This window comes from Amia ocellicauda, chromosome 3 (assembly GCF_036373705.1).
Source record: "Amia ocellicauda isolate fAmiCal2 chromosome 3, fAmiCal2.hap1, whole genome shotgun sequence".
Taxonomy (NCBI): Eukaryota; Metazoa; Chordata; class Actinopteri; order Amiiformes; family Amiidae; genus Amia; species Amia ocellicauda.
The window spans coordinates 30,752,042-30,773,098 of NC_089852.1; positions in this window are offsets into that span (position 1 = coordinate 30,752,042).

The window sequence follows — 21,057 nt, forward strand, 5'->3', positions numbered from 1 at the left end:
TCCTGATTTAATTGCATCCTATTAAGACCCAGAGAGTAATTAGAGGAGCTGTAGTAATTAAGATGGTGGCTGATTCCAGCATGTGTTAGAAATGCTGCCAGTGATTGTTTGGGAAATCCAAATGCTTTAATGCTTTCAGTTACACAGTTTTTATGTAATTACATAGTTTCAAAGTTGTAGCGTCTGCTCTAGAGCAGAGAATTACAGTTTACACTCCTGCTCTCCTCATTGCGCACAAATATCTTTCTACAGACAGAACCGTCAGCTGATCAGCTAGTTAAACTCTGTACAAAAGGAGGATATATCCCATAGATCTCTGCCTCTCCTGTCGTGTGAACTGCATTCCTACACCTCCCCCCAGTCCCTTCCTCCCGCCACACTATCCACTTCTCATAGGGCGCCACGCCACGCCCCCCCCCCCCCCCCTAGCCTTTAATTCCCTGACTGGTTCAGATTGGGGGGTGGTTCCCTCCTCAACAAGGATGAGGAAACACAAGCCCAGTGGGTAGAGAGCCCAAATCCACACATTCACACAGCACACCCCGCTCCCTGCCTCGTTGATGGACAGTCTCAACTTCTTGGCAGTTAAGACTGCATGGCAGAAAATAGAAAAAAAAAAGGCAAATGAGGAGCTGTAAATCCCTCAGGAGGAGCAGAGACAAAGCTCTTTGCATTGTGTTGTATGGAAGGCTCAATGTGTATCGAAGCCATTGGATTGCCAGCTTAAAAAGGACACGATCAGATTTGGCAAGGCCTCCTTACTCCTAGGGGAGGAGAAAATGTGAGCTGAGAAATATCAAGACAAAAAATTGGTTTTGGAGAAAGGACCGTCTGTGCATGTTCCTCCTGCACTGCTCTTCCGGCTTCAAATACAGATCAGTGTTTAGACACAGCGTGCCTCTCTGCCTCTCTGATGGCTACAGATGAGCTGTGGAGCTTTAGAGGTGTCAGGCTGAGGCTGTTAACAAATATCTGCGTTTGTTTAAATATTGTGTTAAAACAAATGTAACTGTCCACGATATGACATGGAAAGAACTTTGAATTCAGTTAGTCAGATTCACATGTAATTGGCATTGTCTTGCATACTCAGCCAAAGACTCTGGAAGGAGAAAAAACAAACACAATAAAAACCTATCAAAAGCCCTGCCAACACAAACAGCAGCATCTCGAGAAAGGCTTGCGACAGGAGAGATGACAAATGTGTTGAGACAGGCTTCCTGCTGAAGAGTGCGCTGGCTCCGGGGCCTGTTCCTCAGTGCTGAGGAGATCTGCTGCAGCCCATCCATCAGTGAGAGTGCTGTCCCCAATGATAGTTTACCACAGTAACTGGCACGGTGATTCGGCAGCATTCCTGTGCTTTACCCATGTTTTTGCTGTGGGCGTGCACAGCAGCATCCACAGTTTTCTGTGGTTGGTATCCTGATTCACTACACTTCACCTCTCTGTGCTTTACCAGCTCTCCCTTTTGCTGTCCAACACTTTACTGTGTGTACCACGGTTTACTGCAGTAAACCAGCATAAGGGTGTGCTTCACAGAGTAGGAGTGGTAGAGTGGGAGTGAGTGTGTCCGGCTGGGCTCTGTGAGTAACCCATGCCAACTTGTTTTCTTGTCTGTCTTTTCATTGCAGATTGGATTGTATTCTAAATTGTATTCAACATTTTGTTTGCTTCTTTAAGACAGAAGGCTTGATTATGGAATATGGGAATTTGTTTAAGGAACATGACCACAACTTTGGATCATGGACTTTGTATGGTAGTGGTTTGTCTTATATGTGTTTTGCTTAGTTATATAAGTAGATCAACTGTCTCAACGTGTTTAGTTTAGGCTTGAGATGAGCTAGGGTTTTGTTTTGGAGTTTCTGTCTGTCTGTCTGTCTGTTGATTTTGAGCATGGTGCACTGTATATAATAGAATCATTTATTTGAATTGTAACCTGCCTTTATGCCTCCTAAGTCCCCATCTGAGATCAGGTCCAATCCGCCATGGTACCACCATATATATATATATATAAAATCATTCAACAGAAAGAAAGCACAATGCAGGACTAGTTTTGCTAGTTTTCCTATACTTATGTTAACTTGTCTATGCATTCTTGGCCCTGAATAATTAAAGGGATAATTGATCTGTCATATTACACATTCATTGGCCCATTGTCTCCTTATACACAGTTAAGCATCGTGATTTATGACGGCAATGGGCCTATAGCATTCTACAACTGTAAAAACATCCACTGAGAAAACTGAAAAAGCAAAGTAGAAATAATTCTGGTTTCGGCCACGGTGAAATAACTGCACACAGCCGGGAGATATTCAGAGCTCTGGAAAACCTGAGAAAACCTTGGCACCACTGCTCAGCTTCACCTTCACTTCAGCTTCACTGCGTTGGGGCAACATGATTCCCTTTAAACAGGAAGGGCACAAGAAAGATAAAAACACAATCACCTTATAGCCTTTCAGTTAGTTTCTTTATCTATTTACTTATTCATTGTTGTTTTCTTTTTAACGGGAACTATCATTTAGAAAGTTTTTGTAAAGTTTACCCTACACCACCCCCCCTTCCTAAGCAGCCACATCTTGAAAGCTCTCTCAGAGAGCCAAACTTCCTACTCATCTGCAGGCTGCCGGGTCTTACAGCAAATAAAACTGAGACACTGTCGTCACAGCTCAATCTGTCACCTCCCTCCTCCCTGCACTGCTCAGCTGTGTCAAGAGTCTCACAGGATATGGTATAATTGGGGGCAGGCTGGGCAATGACAGTTTCTGCTAAGTCCCTGGGTTATAAGATAGACCCCAGGACCATCAGCAGCTTTCACTTACATTACCAGAAACACTGAAACACAAATCTGTACTTTCACCTATTTTCTCCCTTCTTTCCTTCTCTGTAAAGTTATATTTCATAGTGGCTTGATGTTTTGTTTTTAAAGAAAATCTGCTCAACAGAATCACATTTGCCCCTTGTTTATTTTCCCTTTAATTTATTGATTTGTTTGTTTCTGTAAGGTGGGCAGTGTGTTGAGAATAATTGTTGCAGTTGTGGGTGATTAAGTCCAGAAATTGAGGTTTTTATGTAACCGTCACAAAAATAGAAACCTGCAGTGCAGGAAAACAAAGGTACAGAGAACAAATGAAAGATCGATTTCGTATTGATTCTCTCTCTCTCTCTCTTTCTCTCTCATGTGTGTGTGATAAGGTATAGAGCTGCACAGGTATCAACCTGCTCTATTTTCTGACTGATCTCTGTTGTGGCATACCAGTGCCGAAATTTCAAACTGACGTAGAGGCAATAATGACCTAATCCACAGTAATTCACATGATTAGCATGAATTGATGATGAACTGCCATTTCTTATAAAGAGCTAACAGGGATCCCTTTCTGCTCAGCAGAGGGGGTTTGAGGACTGCTGCTGGTTCAAGAGGCATCCTGCACTAACAGGTCCCTTTGCCTGTAAATGTGCTTAATTTAGTATAAATACATTACACCTAGATTATTAACACAAGCTACTCAAGCGATACAGTGTTGTAACATGCTAATTACATGTGTTTATAACATTGTAATGCATATACATTTTTTATTATACCTCTAAGGAAATGTATTTATCTTAATTTTTCCATAACCAGTTATCCATTTATTGTATATGCCACCCTATTAATTAGGAAGAATGGGACAAAGTAATCACAGTCCAAATGAAATAGATTTTCCATATTTCTTGGTCAGAAAGTGTAGGGTTTAAAACCACCCATCTGTTTTAAGCACTCATCTGCTTCATCCCAGCCAGACCACATATCATCAGTGAATTTGGCAGTTTTTTAGAGACTTTAAATGAATATTTAATAACATATCATGATGTCAGTTGAAACTAGTTTTTAAAGTTGGATTTCTGTTTATAAAATTTGCCCCTAGAGAACACTGGGCAAGATTTAAATGTTGAGACCATGCACCAGTAGTACAGCGGCAAAATACATCAATGAAAAAAAGCTCAATTTCAGCATGCTGTGAAAAGAATTTCAGATTGTAATTCAGGTTTGTAGGTTACTTGTTAAAAGTGATTCTTCCCCCAGAGTGACTTGCATAAAATATAAATTTGCACAGAGGAAGAAAGAACAACAGCTTCAGGTGGTTCTCCAGAAAAAGACAGAAAAAGTCCCAGTAGGACCATTAGGTTCTTGAGAAATTTTATCAAAGGAACAAAAGTGACGGAACCGCTCTGGTACACAGAGCACATCAAATCCTAAGCACTTTAAAACAGCATAATGAACCCCGAGAGAGGGAGGGAGATAGAGAGGGAGTGGGAGGAAAGGGGAGAGAGAGAGCTGGCAGGCGACACGAGGGTCAATGAGGGAGGAAACAAACTGTGAAGTCTTGAGAACAAACTTGACAAGAAATGCCTCACGACAAGAGGATTATAAATGTCATAAATCAGTATGAGGGGAGATCGTTGAGTGCCTTAGTATGAGGAAATCTATATGTCTGCAGTGCATTGCTGTTGAATACACTGTCAACTACATCATGTTCCTGAGAGTTGATGTCTCTTTCTAGGTTGCCCTCCCAACAAATATGTAACCAGCGGTACATTTCTCAGTGTCTCCAGCGCTGTATACAACCAATATAATTATGCGTCATGCAAGTGTTGTTTTAGCTCCAGGTTTACTGTGTGAAAACAGCAGCTGCTCAGTCAGTCCTAATTAATGGGGTTTCCCAGGGGACGCCCTTCGCAGGGGTCACGGTCAGCCACGGTCCACTTGCACAGGAGCCTCTTCCTCTATCTCTGCAGCTCTCTGTTCTGTGCTGATTCTGTGTGATCGAGCTTAAGCATTTGCCTATCGAGGGATGTCTTGCTGAGATCACAGGAGATTTAACTCAGAGAAAGAGAGACACGGCGAGAGAGAAAATAAGAGCGGGGTTTCATGGTGGCTGTTATAAAAAGAAAGAAACTTGCCCAAGATACACTTCAAAGACCTCAAATGGTGATTTGATTGAATTAAATAATGTGAAGCACTCTTTAATTAATTTCTGCAAGTCTAAAATTGGATTGTGTGTTTTTTAATGGATACATTATGGGGAACCACTGAGCTAAGAAGATCTGTCAGTTTAACACCTAGATGGCTGATTTCCAGACGGCGCTGTTTTAATAAGGCAGTCTCCCCAGGCTCTCACCTGCTGCAGCAGCTCTCCGCAGCATGAGCACGCATAGCATCGTCAATGGGAGCGGCACTGCAGGGAGGCAGGGAAAACCTGGAGCCCCCGATCCATACGATCACATTCCACTAGCAGGCTTCTACCCAGCCAGCAATTGCCTTTATATTGTATTATTCATTTATGCCTGTATTTATCCACTTGTATTGGTTTTATTGTATATTAACCTGCATGTGACGAGTGCTGAAATGATCGGGGAGTACTGGATCACAGACGTGCGGTGGGGAATGGAGTACGATGGAATGGAAAGAATCAGAACCGAGGGAGATGAAATGGAGTGGAACAGGACACGCCTGGCTCAGGTGGAAAGCTGCCCAAGGACGAGGCAATGGAGTGCTCTTCAGTGAATAATTTCTACTACCGAGGACACGCAGAGAGAGAGGCCAGGCCGGCACACTTTAAGCACCACGAGACCACCAAATAGAGTCCAGTTCCTCAGGGGAAAAGTGGGGACATTCACAATAGCAAAAGAGGCTCCTGAACATCTTTCTTTTTCACTTGCCTTGGATGGAAAAAGAAAGAAAAAGAGACTTGTTGAATGAAGTCCTGCCAGTCCAGGCCTGTGACCTTCTCGAGTTAATAAACTGAGGTTCTCTAAGCCTGTTTTCCCAGCCTCTGCTGGTCTGGTGGTCCCCTGTGTCCACTGCACAGGTGTGCCTCCGCTCACAGCTCCCCTGTCCAGCTGTAATGTTGCCCGTGCACCTGACGGGGCATTGCTTTCTGGCAAGGTAGGGCAGCCAACTGCTGCAGATTCACTTTTTCTCTCAAATGCAAGAAACATAAATAAATAAATAGTTGTGTTAACTCCACTGGGCAACAGATGTGCCAAACTGAGAAGTGTGCGAAGATCAGTGGGGATAATGTGTTTAAGTGTGATTAAGGGATAAAATACTCTGGCAATGTTGCTGCCAAGTCATAAACTAATAAAACAAGCAAATACAAAAAAATAATCTTGGTGGGACTAAGCTGAGCCAGAAACCAGTTCTCTTGATTCAGCCAGAAAAGTTTTTGTTTGTTTTGTGGTTTTCACTTGTCATACACTTTATAATGATAGTATTACCTGTGCATGTTGGCTCTCCTGATATATATATATATATATATATATATATATATATATATATATATGTACATTTAAAGCGACAAGGAGCTTTAACTAAACATCATTTAATCACCCTAAGATGACACAAATACTTCCTTGCTTCCCCAGTTCAACAGGCAAATTCATCTTTTTATTATGGCCTCAGCCAAGCTGTTTGACTCCTATAACCTTTGAACACATGGCTTAGATGATTCATGAATACCATGACAGAGAAGACACACACATATCCTGAACAACAGGCTTTTCCAAGATCACGGTCTTGAACTGACTTTCAGAGATTGTCTATCGATTCCTTCTGTTATAATTAAATTGTACCCTGAGCCTCAGGTTCAAGATATAGAGACACCACAGACAGAAAGCAGGCCTTTCAGTGTCAGTTCACAAAGCCACAGCTGGCCTCATGGTCCAACTTCGACACAGGACCTTCCTTCCTGCCAGCGGTCAGCATGGAGTACAATGCTGGATTTGATTTTTCTGTGTGTTTCTCTGAATGGGGGACGGTGCATTGTTTGATGAAGAGTTTCACAAACAAACGCAGAAACAGAACACACAATCAAACCCATATTGAAATAAAATCAATCAAATTTGGTCGGAGCACAGATAGCAGTGGCTGATGATTTCATCACAGATTACCGAAGCAGGGACGGTGAAAGAGGACTGCAGGCTGACGAGAGAGAGAAAAAGAAAGATGGAGAGGAAATTAAAGTAGAGATGATATAAAAGGAGAAGGAGCCAGATCTCAGGTAAGCAGTTGGCAACTGATGTAGGAACAGTGTTTTCTGTCATTTTTACAACTCGGCTAACAGCTTCAATGCCTTTATCACCTGCAATCACTATGGGCTCTGGGATCTGATCTCAGGCGAGTGACATTAGCCTGCAGAACTTTTTAAATGGTGGAAGAGAATTAAAGCACGAAACAAAACAACAACAAAATTTGCTGTGGATCAAGTTATCTTCACGCTCAATTCAGACAGCTGAGGGGCCTCCACTACATCTATAATCTCATCGTTAGACTCTCGTGGAGCAGGTTGGCACCTTGCCCGTTGCATCTGTGCCTCTGATTGCCTGTCATTTGTTTACATTGCACCGGCACCTCCTTCACGCGCCTTGTCATTAATTGCGCTTCATGGGCTGCTGCATTAATGAGCCACACAGCCTCTATTTTAAATGTGCTCAATTAGGTTTTAAACAGTAATTTAAAAGAGCTTTCCTTATCGAGCCAGGAAGTGCTGTGCGGTGTGAAGGTTTCAGAGGGCTTCATCGGAGAGCTCCTGCATGCTGCTTTTATATGCATTTGAGGAAGCGCACATCATTAATCATTTAGTCCCTGAAGAAAACTGCGTCTGCCCAGGTGCGGGGAACAGGGAGGGAGGCTGAAGGGGAACACAGTGTTGTACTGTGTTCCACTGATGAAGTGCAAACAGTGACATCAATAAACGATACAGCCCTGCGATTCCTCTAACACTAGTGTTACAGAGGTTGTGGTTGTGTGTGTCAGCGTTCAGGCCACAGCGGTTATCAAATGCATTGGGTTTAAACTGTGGGGGGAAAGAGAAGAGAGAAAAGTGATAGAGACACGCGCAGCCCTGTTCAGATCTGCATTAGGGAGTCATGGGTGCAGCATGTTCTGAATTTCGGAATCTCCGCTGTCATTACTCCTAGTCCTAAGGTTTTCTAAGGTTTATTTCTAATGATGGTTCTCATCATTATAGTCAGATATTAGGCACCCCAGGGGTAAGACAGCCTGGTCCTGGGCAGTATAGGGGGGTTCAGATCTTATTCACGGTTATCGCAGAGTGCTCAGTCTCGTGAAGACAGTCGCGTTGTCATGGAAACCACATTGTTCAACTCAAATCTTTACCCCCACAGTCCAGTCTTCTGCTTCTGTGTCCAGGAACCAATAAGGAAAGCCCAAAGCTCATATGCAAATCCCAAACCGTGAGATTTCTACCAGTATATTACTAATAAATAGCTTAATTCATTAAACAATCTGATCTGGGGATTTGTTTTTGTGTTGTTCTATGTTAATCCTCTGAGAATACGGCACGCCTGCTAGCTATCATCGAACTTCAAATGTCAGGTATCTATCAAATCGAATGTCATCAAACCTGGTCAAATCGGAAATTAGCGTCAGATTGGATTTCAAAGTTTCTTGTGAGGAATTTCAGGATTTGGCATTGACATACAAACAACTCCTGACAGCTGCAAAATCAAATGCCAGGTACAACCGGAAATAGTGGGTTGGATTACTTCAAAACTGATCATTTAAGTAAATGCGACAACACCTAGAATAAGAATGAATAATGTGAGGGCAGTTTTCAACCCTCTATCTTTGAGAGGAATGTGTGGAACTAAAAGGAACAGGGGTCGGGAGAGGGCATTTAAAGCATCAGTCTATGTCGGAACTACAGTTAGGTCCACAAATATTTAGACAGTGACACAATTGTGATCATTTTGGCTGTGTACGCCACCACAATGCATTTGAAAGGAAACAATCAATATGTGCTTTAAGTGTAGACTTTCATCTTAATGTAGTAGTTGAAATTGGGTGAATGGTGTAGGAATTACACCTATTTTTATATGTGGCCCCCCCCAATGACTGCCTGAAGTCTGGAATCGATAGACATCACCAGATGCTGGGTTTCTTCCCTGGTGATGCTCTGCCAGGCCTGCACTGCAGCTGTCTTTAGTTCCTGCTTGTTCTTGGGGTGTTTTGACTTCAATTTTGCCTTAGAAATCAAAACAAACCAATCAGAGAGATAGCAAAATCATTAGGTGTGGCCAAATCAGTGGTACATTCTGAATGCACTGGTGAGCTCAGGATCACCAAAAGGCCTGGAAGGCCATGGAAAACAACTGTGGTGGATGACAGAAGAATTCTTTCCCTGGTGAAGAAAAACCCCTTCACAACAGTTGGCCAGATAAAGAACAACCTCCAGGAGGGAGGCATATCTGTGTCAAAGTCAACAATCAAGAGAAGACTTCACCAGAGTAAATACAGAGGGTTTACCACTAAATGGAAACCAGATTAGAGTTTGCCAAAAAACATCTAAAGAACCGTGTACAGTTCTGGAACAACATCCTATGGGCAGATGAGCCAACGATCAACTACCAGAATGATGGGAAGAGAAGAGTATGGAGAAGGGAAAGAACTGCTCATGATCTGAAGCATACCACCTCATCTGTGAAGCATGGTGGAGGTAGTGTTATGGCATGGACATGTATGGCTGCCAAGGGAACTGGTTCCCTTGTATTTATTGATGATGTGACTGTTATATTATCTGCTCAGATTTAGCCAAATGCTATGGACAATGACCCGAAGCATACTGTGAAAGCAACCCAAGACTTTCTAAGGCGAAGAAGTGGAAAGTTCTGCAATGGCCAAGTCAATCACCTGACCTGAATCCCTTTGAGCAGCATTTCACTTGCTGAAGACAAAACTGAAGGCAAAATGCCCCAAATACAAGCAGGAACTAAAGACAGCTGCAGTGCAGGCCTGGCAGAGCATCACCAGGGAAGAAACCCAGCATCTGGTGATGTCTATGGGTTCCAGACTTCAGGCAGTCATTGACTCCAAAGGATTGCAACTAAGTATTGGAACTCACAATTTAATTCATGATGATGTTAGTTTGTCCAAATACTTTTGAGCCCCTAAAATTGGGGAGACCACATATAAAAATGGGTGTAATTCCTACACCGTTCACCCAATTTGGATGTAACTACCCTCAAAATTAAAGATGAAAGTCTACACTTAAAGCACATGTTGATTGTTTAATTTCCTTTCAAATGCATTGTGGTGGCGTACAGAGCCAAATTGATGAAAATTGTGTCACTGTCCAAATATTTATGGACCTAACTGTATGTCCAGTTTGTGTTCAAAAAGCAGCAACCGTAGCCGAGAAGGACAGGTATAGATGTAGTCTGATTGTCCATGTGGACCGTCTCCTCAGCTTCAACACCCGTAACCATCTCCTCGTTGTTTCATTCATAGATTAAAATCTCAGCTCGTACAAAAGAGACAAAGCTAATAATAAGGCGCTTGGGAAAATATGAGAAGGTTAAACTTCCAGGGCTCTAATCTCATTAAAGAACATTAGGCTTTAAGAGACAAAAAAGACAGACATACACGTGAAGTTCAACCAACCAAGCAGCGTGCCATTGTGCATGTTTGTCACAGGTGTGTGTGTGTGTGCAAAATGCCAGTTGCAATATCCACAAAAACTACATTACATCAATATAATTTGGGATGTGGTGAGTGTGCGTGTGCATGTGTGTGTGTGTAGCATATACTGCAGGTGTATCTGTAGAACTCTCTCTCTCTCTCTCTCTGTACTGTGCCAGAGCTGGAGACGCCTTCTGTACTGTGCTCAGAGATGTGGGTATAGCTGCGAAAATGTTTGTGAGGAAAAATTAAACAGATATTTATGCATTGGTGTATTTTAATTAATTTCGTTTTTAGTCTCTTCCCTTAGACAAGGGCTACAGTAGGCAATAGCAATAGCCAAGTAGCTTATGATACAAGGCGTGTCATAGGGGACAGGAGAATGTGTGTGTGGTTACAGCGTACATGACTATATGTATTGCTATCCATGTTTGTGTGTGTGTGCCAGAGTGAATGTGGGTGTGTGTCTATGTATTCTGACTGAGCCATCACAATACTACCAGAAATCATGATTAAATCCTCTCCTCTGAGATTCCTGACTAGTGTCTCAGGGTTAATAAAGTCTGGGCAGAATGCTTTGCCCCCTCTCTCTTTACGAAGGAGCCAATTAGAGAGACAGAGGGAGGTGGACTAAGATTCCAGCCCTCAATTTTTATATCAATACCGCTCCTGCAGATCCCACACAGAATCACAATTAGGGTCCCGCGTTATAAATCAAACATCCTCAAGATCAATTTGAAATCAATGCATTCCTGACACGCTGTTGTCCCCTGGCTTGTGAAGCAGAACAGATTCTCATTGTTAAAAACAGAAGCACAGCAGAATAGAGTCTCTTAACAAGAAGACCCTTGTGCCAAGTTGCATTAACCTTAATTGGAGCACTTCTCCTAATCAGCAGAGTTGTGTGTGTGTGTGTGTGAGTGTGAGTGTATAAGTGTGTGTGTGTGTGTGTGTGTGTGTGTGTGTGAGTGTGGGTGAGAGTGTTTGTGAGTGTGAGAGTGTGTGTGTTTGTGAGTGTGTGTTTGAGAAAGAGGGAGGGAGGGAGTTGGAAATGTTCTTTGTAAAGGAGTCAATTTATGCACTTATTGCAGTCAAGGGAGTGAAGCATCTCATTAGATACGATGGGAATTCTCGTAAAACGATGCGGTTTAATAAGCAATTAGCAGACATCCTAATGGGATCTGGAACAGGGCAAGCAGAACCTCCAGGTGTGTTTATACTTGTGGGGGACGGGCTGTGAGCTTTCGTCTCGTCCCCTGGCCAGCCCTGACAGAGTCACCGCCAGACCCTGCCAGCTCAATTGGCTACTGGACTGGTCCAGTTACAGGACAGAATGGATGAATTCAAGACTTCCCTCCAGATTTTCAAACACTTCTGTGTTGGGTACTGTATCTCGATTCAGCAGTGTATTGTAAATGATCGACTGCAATAAACAAATTAAAAGCACATTAATAAATTAACAAATAAATAAAATTGTAGTTTTTCAGCACGCAATGAAAACTCATGAGTGCAAGGTCCGCGCAGAGAGAGCTGCCCACTACAAGGGCCGGTCCGCACAGAGAGAAGACGCAGAGCGACCGAACGAAGGGACAGGCGGCCGAGATGGCAGGGGGAGCGGGGCCAGGGCCGTGGGCGGTGGCCGAGAGCCTGGATATCTTAAATATCCGCAGAGCAGATGGCTAATCCCCCGCCCCGCCCTTCCGGCAGCTCGGTGCCCTGGTGCAGCCTGGAGCCGAGCCATGCTGCTGCCAGCCCACCGCCCCACTGGTCTGAGTCTGCTGCCCAGCACCGTCTGCGCACACGCACACACTCTTCGACATTCCAGTGAGAACGCCCAGGCCATGTGGGGAATGAGCCTGGCGTTTCTAACCCCACTGGGACGTAACAAGACGGGCAGAGCAGACCTCAGGGAGACACTATCAGGCAAATGCCCACACCAGGAGAAAAGAGCAGGAGAAACAAATTAATTGAATGTTTCCGGCCCCCAAGGCAGCTCTGAGGGAGGATTTAAAAGCAGAAAGCCGAGAGGCAGGCCAGTACCGGGGCTCCACATGTGCGTATACAGAAACTTAATCTCTCTGCTTCAAGGGCACGACGCTCATTGTGATGCAATAAAAAAATGCAATGAATCCGGGAAATGCTGTTTTTCTGACAAATTGTATAGAGCAGCTTATGGCCCGCAGGTAAATCACAGCACTCTCAGCCCCGCGCGTAAGCGTCGGCTCACAGCTACTCCTGCTCTCACTGAGAGGACGCAGGCCCCGGCACCACAGAGCCACACGCAGAACAACGGGAAACTGTGGGAGGTTGGAGGTTGACTCAGTCTCTCACACAGACGCACACGCCTGCACAAGCACACACATATACACAATATACTCGTGTACACATAAGCACACATACCTGTCTACTGTATTTTGATATATTAATCTATACATTTAAATATGTATCAATATATCCATGAATACAATTCATATCTTGAGAACATATCTAATATTCCACAGATGCGTTTGTCCTTGTATCAGGCTGCTGAGAGATATCAGCGCGCAAAGTCAACAGAATTGGAGCAGTAAGTGCTGTGGCGAGGATTGTGCCAGACACAGTGCAGCACCAGCAGGCACAATGATCCACTTCCTGGTCCTGGGGAGATGCAGTCACTGAGCATCGCAGGCTGTACCCAGCTGCATGTACCCCTTGTATCTTCCTCCCGTCGTCCCTAGTGCCTGCTATCAATACCAGTCGCCCTCGAATAAAGGTGTCACCCAGATGAACACGGGATTGACTAATGACGGCAATGCCCAGAATAACCAGGGACAGAGCGGGGCGTTCTGTTCCAGGCTCCTGCAGAAATAGGCCACGGGGCGTGATGTCACTGCGCACAACACAGCGCACAGCACGCTCCCTCTCTCCCAGGGCCCCCAACAGACATGACCCTGATATGAGAAACATTGATTTTCTTTGAAGATTTGAACTTTTTTTAAATTATTCTTACTGTTATTATTTTGAAATGACACGCACGCACGCACGCACGCACGCACGCACGCACACACGCACACACACACGGCAGTGATTTCTGGTCTGTTACTCAGGTGTGATGGGAATGCGTCTCCCGCTCTGTACCCCTATACTAGTAAACAGATGAGCATCTGCACTGATAAAGAACTTTCTGATCTCCTTGCTGCTGTAATAACTATACTGCCTGGAGGGGAGGCAACCATTAGGCCTAGGCCCTAAGCCGTGGACCCCCAGAGATTCATTTTCTCCTACATGCCATCCATAGCAGTTTTTTAGTTTTTCTCTCCTCCGTGCCTAAATGGTTTATTTACTTAAATGTTCACTCACTTTATTCTAGATCATGTAAAATGTTTACAGGTCTATATTTTATTTTATTGTATTTATGGATTTTATTTTGCTGTACGTTTGTTGTATGTTTACCAGTCTGTAAAGTGCTCTGTGGCTACCCTGCGAAGGGCTTTTACAAATAAAAATTGATTGATTGATTGATTGATTGATCACAATAACATTGTATCTGTACATTTAAATTATTGTGTGCATTTGTTGTCTGCTTTTTATATTTTAAACATTGAATTTGTATTTTATGTATGTATGTATGTATGTATGTATGTATGTATGTATGTATGTATGTATGTATGTATTTAGTTATTTATTTAGTTAGTTAGTTAGTTAGTTTGTTTGTTTGTTAGTTATACATTTCAAAATCAGATAATATAAATTAGGTAACAGTTTCCAGCCTACGATTTAACTGAGTAAATGAAAGAGCAGAGGAAAACAGAGAGAGGAGTTCAGCGTTCACTTACAGACTCACTCACCCACCCACACACAGACGCTGACGCTGACACACACACACAGATCAGGATTAGACAGTGCACTCCAGTCCAGCACAGGCAGTTCTCTGAAGTCCTTATGAAGGCACTGAAAGTGGACAGGCCATGCATGCCCAGTGTCTCATAGGGTCCAAACATCAGGACCACATTCAGTGCTGCTTTAACTCATGTGGTGCCGACCTGGGCAGGGGAAGGAGAGGGTGGGAAGGTAACAGGGCAGGGTGCCACAGGAAGGGGGTTGCTTCTAACAAGGAAAAAGGTCTCAGTGCAAGAGAACCGCCCCAGTGTTATGGAGGCAGGGGGGAAGCACCCACAGTCATTCCAGGACTCCATCCTGCCCAAGAGGGATTGGGGGTGTGGTGAGGAGAAGTAGGGGTGCTGTCCCTGTCCAAGTAAGACAACCCTCCAGGAGCACCACCGGGCCCGGCCTGCTGCCTGCCTGCCTGCCTGCCAGCCAGCCTCCTCTGACCCATTTCTCCTTATTACACAGTTTGTTTTGCAGTATTTTGTTGTTGTTGTGGGTTATTATAACCGGGCCACAGCTGTCGGCTCTCTGCCTGTGTGTGTGGCTGCCCTGCTGTGTGACGTGTCCAGACAGGGACCTGGGTCCAGCAGGATGGCAGACCAAGCTTCAACCTCATCGAGACACGCAGCCGGGGCAGAGCAGAGCATCCTCCTGTCCACAGCAGCCTGCTCTCATTCCTCTCCTTCCCTCTGAAGACTCACAGCGTTCAGTGCGCCTCACCATGGCCATTCCCTTCCCCCACTCCCCCCACCCCCCCCACCCAGGCAGAGAACTACCCTCTTATTTAAAGGCAACAGATTCCCCCGTCAGGCCCCGATTTGCACATGTACAGCTCTGCGTGCTGAAAGGTCAAGTGTGTTACGCAAGCTGCTGCCAGAGAAAGGCACTCGCGGCGAGCGGGGCTCTCCGGTCCGGGAGGAACGCGGTGTCATTATCCCACATGCTGAACAATTAGCATTACATAAGCCCCCTTGGCTGCTTCATGGTGGCTCCCACAAACCAGTGGGCTGGACCACGAGTACCGGCAGGGACACCAGCCGGTCTGTGAGTGCAGGACTTTAAAGTCACAGATGCACACAAAATAGGACAAGACAAAACCAAGCAACACAAGGGACAGAAAGAAAGAGAAGAAAAAGTCACGATGCTCGTAACCAGGGTGATTTTGTTTCCGGAGTACCAGCTGAGGACCGTGACAGGGGCCCTTCGTACTCATTGATCCTCCTGGCTCTTGGGCTTTAAGACACTTAAAGGAGGCCCCCCAGCTGCTGCCATCACAAGGATAGAGAGAGAGAGAGAGAGAGAGAGAGGGCTGGTCCGTGAACTTGCGGGGGCGGGACCCCTAGTATAATGGTAGGGGATTATAATAGGGGTCCCACCCCCACAAGTTCACAGACCGGCCCTCTCTCTCTCTCTCCTCGTGATGGCAGCAGCTGGGGGGCATCCAGGTCCAAGCAGGCCTGTCACCCTACATGCAAACACACATACATACATTAATATCATATATACATCGAGTGTGTACATGTGTGCCCTTCTGAAATGAATCGAGGTTTAACTGAATTAATTAATTAATTAATTAATTAATGTCTGATTGTACACATGAAGTCCCAGCACAGGCCACAGCAATGCCCCAGTCAAGACCTGGTCCTCTGTGCACTGGAGTCAACCCTCCCAGGCAGGATCCAACACAGGACGGGCCGAGGCCCCAGAAACAGCCCCTGCAGCCCCTGCGATTCCCAGTTGCGGGCTGCGCAGCTCCTCTGCCTGCCCGGTCACCCCCGCACAGCACTCACCCTGAGAGGAGCAGCCATTTGAAAGCACTCCTCATTAACGCACAGAAGCAAACTGGAGGAGGGCAACTGGAGCTCTGGTTATTCTGAGCTTTTGTTTAGTTTTTTCTCAACAGCCCCCCTCCCCCACACCCAATTTAATTAGTCATGCTTTATTGATCGTCACAGCACAGTGATCAATCAAACCTGGTGTGCGGTGACAAATACAGAACAGGGAGCTGTGGACTGTGGGTAATATCAGATGTTTTTTTGTGTGTGTTGTTCCTATATAAGACTGTTGTTTTTGTGGGTGAACATTCATTTTGAAATACATCCATCCATCAATGTATCCATTTTATATAAGCTTTTCATCCAGCACAGGGTTGCAGTGAGTCAGAGCCCGGGCAGGTGGACAGAGGGTGGAAAAAAAAGGGTCCACCCCAGACAGGACAGCAGGCCGCTGAAGGGCAGTATGAACACATACTCATAACAACAGGGCCATTTAGAGCAGGCAATCAGCCTCAGCAGCCGGTCTCCAGGCTGTGGGAGAAGACCGGGCAGAACAGGCCTACTCCACACAGGCACCAAGGACGGAATCGAACCCGCGTCCCAGGAGCCGTGGCACAGCACTGCTCACCACTGTACATGCATTAGAGAAAAATCACTCAACATACAGAAGGGGATGATTTTATAAAGACATCGATCGCCGTTTCTGCTGCTGTTGTTGCTGCAGTTCTCGAATTTCAATTTGCCGTATTCGTGGTTTATGTAGGATCTTGAGAGGCACCTTTCCTGGACAGCCCACCTGCTCCGCTGCACGATAAATCGGGAGGTTGTGCCTCATCCACTGTGCTCCTGACCCCTCGCTCTGAGGTCAGCCTGGCCTGCCAGCCGCTTTAAACCTGGGTGCAGCAGAAACCAGGCGTGGGGCTTCAGCTATTCATAGACACATGCCTGCGGACTGCAAAATTACAAACTCTGCTCCTTTCCCCCAAAGGGTGGATTTAATTGGGGTCTTTGAGTTTCGGACACGACGAAAAACAAAACATCTGTTCTGACACATCGTGCCGGCGAGCAAAAACGTCAGCCTGGAGTGAACTTCCGCAGACAGAGACGGTCGGAGACAATCCTGGGGGGCCTGCTTGCCTCCTCCGGTGCTGACCCACACAGTGCAAATCAAAGCAGTAAGGGCAGGTTTTTAGAGCAGGAAACCACTGTGCATCGCCGCAGCCTACACAGTCCACTGCCTGGCCGTGTGGGATGCTTTGAGGAGACCCAGAGCACCCAGAGAAGTGGCATGGGAGGGAGGCAGGTCAGCATCAGGGGTTCACTTGGGATTCCCCCTCCAGGACCCTTTAGAAACACCTTTCGGCCTGCTGTGGCTTGTTTATTCAAGTCTGGATTCATTTGTTTTGTGGTTTGTTTTTTGTGGATGACGTGGGAAGAAAATTACAATCATGTATTTTTTTTTTAACTCTCCATCTGTTAAGCTCTACCTTTCGTCGCCTCCACAGGCACATTAAAATTATACACCTCAGGTGAGTTCATCGGTGCGTTCACTGCTTTGCACCCTTCGTAGTTTATCTGCATTTGCCAGACACAGACGTCAGGCAGCGTGTGCACTGGGGCGCGGCCTGGTCCTGCGGAGACCGGAGTCTGGCAACTCAATGAGCAAAAGACAAAACCGCTTTCCAAAACACTAAAATCCTCGGGCCCCCAGGGAATCAGAGGGATTCAGAGAGGTGGTGACAAATGTGCTCATTTTATTAAAATAGTTTCTTAAAATATGATCAAACTCTCATTGAAAAGGGGGGAAAGGGACCAGATCAGCCTAAACCCTGTCTACTCCTCCTGGCAGACAGTTCTCCTGATTTGCACTGTTCTAATTATATTCGTTAACCGTTATATAATCTCACTATCTCTTAATTATTGTTGATTATGGCGTTATCTGTGTAATTCTAGTTAATTACCACAGTCGTGTTTTTTACAGAGCTCAATGGCTCCCTCTTGTGGTCCTGCTGACACATCACCGCCTCTGGGTGATTCGGGCCTGCTGGACCCCGAGGGCCAAGTCCCGGCCTCGGCTCAGTGGAGAAGCACCATAACCGGTATAGGAATAGATTGCTGTATCGTAACGAATGTAGTTTCACATAAACTGCAACAAAAGCAAACTGAATTATCGCAAATGCTTTTTAAAAATATAATTATACAGCTCGTAATATACAGTAGACATGTGAAGGAGGTGAAAGCGCATGCATAGCCTTCACTCTTTCCCCCTACCCTTCAGTTGATAAATACACTAATTTCACTGAGTGAACACTTTCAAATGGGATCTTACCTGTTCCTTTCACAACATATAGTCTGTGGCATACAGGATATACTGTGAAATGGCGCATATTTAACTTTTTAAAAGTACTATGGATTATATGGAAATACACATTAGAGGTTTTAATCAGCTAATTAAAGGTGAGCCCGTGGTGCACGGCACTTATATCGGCGGTGTAAAGACAGACGAAGCGAAAGACGATCTGTCCATTAAAAGGGGTGTCGGCTAAATTAAAACATTACATTATTTGTCATTTAGCTGATGCTCTTATCCAGGGTGACATACATTTGTACCCATTTATACAGCTGGGCATTTTACTGGAGCCATCTAAGTGAAGTACCTGCTCAAGGGTACAACAGCACGGCTCCACCAGGGATTTGAACCCACAACCATCCAGTTATGAGTCTAAATCCCTAACCACTACTAAACAGTGCTGCCTAAGCTTTCAACGAGTCTTTATCTTTGTTTAATCCATTTTCATTACATGATACAGCTAGTCAAATAGATAATATATCATTAATCTATAATGATGATTTACACCGATCAGCCATAACATAATGACCACACGCCTAATATTGTGTAGGTCCCCCTTTTGCCGCCAAAACAGCCCTGACCCGTCGAGGCATGGACTCCACTAGACCTCTGAAGGTGTGCTGTGGTATCTGGCACCAAGACGTTAGCAGCAGATCCTTTAAGTCCTGTAAGTTGCGAGGTGGGGCCTCCATGGATCGGACTTGTTTGTCCAGCACATCCCACAGATGCTCGATTGGATAGAGATCTGGGGAATTTGGAGGCCAAGTCAACACCTTGAACTCGTGATTCATCAGACCAGGCCACCTTCTTCCATTGCTCCGTGGTCCAGTTCTGATGCTCACGTGCCCATTGTAGGCGCTTTCGGCAGTGGACAGGGGTCAGCATGGGCACCCTGACTGGTCTGCAGCTACGCAGCCCCATACGCAACAAACTACGATGCACTGTGTGTTCTGACACCTTTCTATCAGAACCAGCATTCACTTTTTCAGCAATTTGAGCTACAGTAGCTCGTCTTGTCGGATCGAACCACACAGGCCAGCCTTCGCTCCCCACGTACTTCAATGAGCCTTGGCCGCCCATGACTCTGTCGCCGGTTCACCGCTTTTCCTTCCTTGGGCCACTTTTGATAGGTACTGACCACTGCAGACCGGGAACACCCCACAAGAGCTGCAGTTTTGGAGATGCTCTGACCCAGTCGTCTAGCCATCACAATGTGGCCCTTGTCAAAGTCGCTCAGATCCTTACGCTGCCCATTTTTCCTGCTTCTAACACATCAACTTTGAGGACAAAATGTTCACTTGCTGCCTAATATATCCCACCCACTGACAGGTGCCATGATAACGAGATTATCAGTGTTATTCACGTCACCTGTCAGTGGTCATAATGTTATGGCTGATCAGTGTATATATGATTAGAAAGTACAGTTGTGGTACCTACTACAATGTGACAAGAAAAGATTGCATAGCTTCTTTCTGAATCAAAGGTAAAGGTGCTGAATGCTGATGCTGAAGTGTGTCCCATTTAACACCCTGCACCTACACCCTCACGCACTCAAGTACTGAGACGTCAGCATGACATCACGCCAAGTGTACACTTCTCCAAGGGTGTAGGGAGCAAGTGTGTGATTTGGGACGCAGCCACTGACCCCATGTGTTTGTGCTCCATGTGTGTTTGTTTGTATCAGACCCTTCCCGGCTCATGGTTAACTGGAAAGCCTTTTTTTTTTCTTAATCCGTTGCATTGAAATTGAGCAATTGCTATTGTTATTCATGTTTTTTAATTATTTTATTTTTTTCATTTTTGTTTGTTCTAATCAACCCTGTGCACTCAATACTTGTCTTGCAGGCATGGAATTAAACCCTTTTTCCTGACATTTCTTGCTCAAGTTGACCCTTCTCTGTAAGGGGACAAGGCTCCACGCTCCCAAGCCCTGTATGTAGTGTAATGCTTCTCACTAAAGTAGCCTAAGGCTTCTCTTTCACTTCTCCTGCCAAAGTCCTGGCCTTTCGTCTGATGGAGTTATAGAGTACAGCCAGAGTGCAGAATACAATTACATTCAGTGTGTGTGTGTGTGTGTGTGTGTGTGTGTGTGTGTGTGTGTGTGTGTGTGTGTGTGTGTACTGTTTCTCTGCAGGACCTGTGCTCCAGATCCCTGCAGTACTATACTGTGCTGTTGATCTCCAAGACGAGGGCTGCACATACCTTTATTTTAATTATTTAATGTTTAGTGAACATTACCACCGGTAGAAGGTTAGGAATCAAACCAAAAACCCAAGACTCAAAGCTGATAAACTTCTCTAGGGCAACAGATGATGACATGACTTCTATAAATAATATGACCTCTATGACAAGCATTTAGCCAAAACCTGCAACAGCTAACTGTGCAATAATACTGAAGCATTTTGATTGTCCCCTAGGCACGGTTTTGTCCACTAGGACACTTTTTATCTATGAGTATTTTCAGTCCCATATGATACTTTTCAGCCTTTGTATGACTTTTCTTGCTCCCATAAGATGTTTGTGTAACACACTTTTTGCCTGTCCTGTAGCATTCTTTATGTCATTAATTGGCTCGTGTTTGCATATGAAAGGGGTTATGATTAATTAGACTT